Here is a 2,937-nt window from a genome sequence, read left to right as displayed (position 1 = left end):
CACAGAGACAAACAAGCACAAAGAAAATGAAAAGGTTCAAGATTTCCAACATGCATTCTCAAAACTCTACCAAGTAATAAAAGGAACGACGAAAGAAGTAAAGAAACGAGAGCCAACCTGAAAAGAAAGGAGAAAACTCTGAAGAATTTGAAAGACGGAGCAACAAAATCTGAATCGCCTTTTCACCAACAATCACCAAACAGCGTCACAGAGAAAAACGCGAATATGCAAGTCTCAGGTAAAACAGAAAGATAGAGAGAAAAGGGAGGAAGTTACAGAGAAGAGAAGAGAAAAACGTTTTTTGTATGTAAAGTTCAAAATAAGAGAAGAAATGCTTCACATTCAAAAGCTTCAGCGAAGTCAACAAAATGCTCGAGTTCGGCTTCACTAGAGAAGGATCGAAGTCCAAAAACTAAAACTCGACCTCAAAAGGAAGACCGTACGCGAGCAGGGGCATTGTTCATACCCTGGGTCGAGTTGTCCGACCCGGGATGTTTAGCGACAAGGCGACCAACCTGTTCAGGTCAGATTATCCAACCTCTTCTCAAAGAGCTCGGCCAAAATTGCAAGGAAAGCCCAACAAGGACCCAGATAGAGTAACACGACCCAAATCCAAAGGCAGCCCAAGCCTATAGAGATAAGGGCGGTTCCTTTGAAGATAAGATGACTTCACTTGAAGATAAGATAAGATAAGATAACTATCTTATCCCCAGAAAAGTCATCTCCTACTATTATAAATACACTGGAGCACCCAGGTATAACTCGTACTCTGATTCTACTAAAAACTTGCTTAATACCCTTGCTAACTTAAGCATCAGAGTCCCTTGCAGGTACCACCACCCTCTGGTGACAAAGGATCAACGGCATTGTCAGTCCAACAAGTCGGGCGCGACAGCTCCGGACACCATCCACCAGCCGGACACGTCATCTCCGACCAGCACAGAAGATCTCGTCCGAGATTGACCTACAGTTTCAGGTAACCCTCGGAATAGAAAGTTTTATCCATGTATGACGAATCCTTTAGGGATTTTAAAAACTATTATTTTATGGTCCGAGCTGCTGAGGGTGTTTACCCTTTTTTCTTGGATGAGAACAATGAGCCCGCCTTTCTCTTGTGCTGGAAAAAGAATGTGGTAGTATCTAGGTATTCTTGGGAGAGCTTGGATGAGGTCGAGCAGGCCTTTGTGAAGGTGTTAGAGGAAAATTGGGGGGAGCCTCCTCATCTAGATACTAAAAAGTTTTTAGGGGATCCTTCCCTTCTTAAGGCTGAACTGGGTATGGTATTTTTTCTGCATTTGTATTATTTTGCCGATCTGTATCGTTCTCTCTTGTGACTAGTTTTCATTTTTTTCCCTTTTTAGAGATGGTGAAGTCCGCTGGTTCTATGAGGCATTTTTGCAAAGCCAAGAAGGCAATGGCCGCTCTAAACATCTCCGCCCAGACGTCTGGAGAAGGATCGTCTCAGGTTTCTTTGAAAAAGTCAAACTCAGACACCGCGGAGTTGAGGAAGGTCATCCCAACTCCCCAGGTCTACTTGGTTCCCTCGGATCCTCCCCGTTTGACTTCTGGTGCTGCTTCCTCTCCCACTGCTGGTCCTCCTCCCAAAAAATAGAAGACTATGGAAAAACAGAAGGCTGTGGATCCCTTCAACTTGGATGCCCCTGATTTTGATGCCGTGGGGTTTGTTGACAATCAAATAGCTCCTTTTGGTTGACTTTCTATGGATGATGTGTCCCTCCTCCAACATTTGAACTTTATCACTAGTAACAGTATCCGGATGGCTCATATGGGTGCGGCTTTATATCGCACTGTCCAGGGTTCTCCCGTTCATGCAACGAAAGCTTTTCTTGAGGATGCCAAGTCGGAGTTCGATAGGATTAAAAGTTTGAACGACAAGCTGGATGCTAGGGTGATCAAGCTAGAGCTAGACTTGGAGAAGGAGAAGTTGCAGGCTACTACTGCTGAGGCGGCTGCTAACTTGGCTGGGGAAACGGCGAAGAACTACAAGGAGAGTTATACTCGCACTTATGCCGAGGTGTTGAAGTTGAGGGGGAGGCTTGAATCATCTTTTGCGAATTATGCCGATCTTTAGGGTCATCTTGTAGATACTGTGACGAGTGCTTACGAGAACTTAAAGGCTCAGGTCCGAATTCTTGCTCCCGAACTCGACCTGACACTCTTTAGCTGGGACAATGTAGTGGAGGGTGGAAAAATAGTGCCCGCCTCAGATGATGAGGATGATGAGCCTCCCCCTTCTGCGCCACTAGCCAAGGCATCTGCCGCCGCAATTTCTTCAAATCCTTCTGTTGAGGTCGACCACTCCCAACCTAATCCGGATTGTGAGATTCTCAATCGTGAGGATGGGACCATGGATGCTGTCCCCGTGAATATTATTCCTCCTTCTGCTACTGATGCTGCGACTGGGGAAACTTTGCACCCCTTATGATTGATGTTTTTATCTCCACAGCCCGACTTGTGGGTTTTTGAACTATATTTTTTGTAACTATGTTTATGATTTGGTTCTCTTTGACTGTTGGTTGCTTCTATGCGACTTAGTAAAAAAACAAAGTGTTTCTGAACTCTTGAGGCCCTCTTTCTAGGTTGCCTCCTGAGTCTTTTTTATGAATGCTGTGTTTCTTTTGGTATGCTGTTTGTTCTTTTGCAATTTTTGCAAAAATAGATCTTTATAGAGTGTTGGTATTCTTATGCCCGACCTCTTTTTAGATTATTGTTTTGTCTGTCCTTCGGTTGGGCGAGATGACCCCTAGGGGATGACATGTTCAATAACCTTTTGATGTTTTGGTAAGACCTTTTCGGTTGATCTTTGACCGATCTTAATAGTCTTGTTGTGGAGCCATGGCTTTTTGAGTAAATCGGCTTTCTTTTAGGGAAGGCTTTGAGTGGTCGACTTTGTTGGCTTCAGATACCGCTTTCATT

This window comes from Arachis hypogaea, chromosome 16 (genome assembly GCF_003086295.3).
Source record: "Arachis hypogaea cultivar Tifrunner chromosome 16, arahy.Tifrunner.gnm2.J5K5, whole genome shotgun sequence".
NCBI classification, from domain to species: Eukaryota; Viridiplantae; Streptophyta; class Magnoliopsida; order Fabales; family Fabaceae; genus Arachis; species Arachis hypogaea.
The sequence above is the reverse complement of the archived record's forward strand: the minus strand, read 5'-3'. Positions refer to the sequence as shown.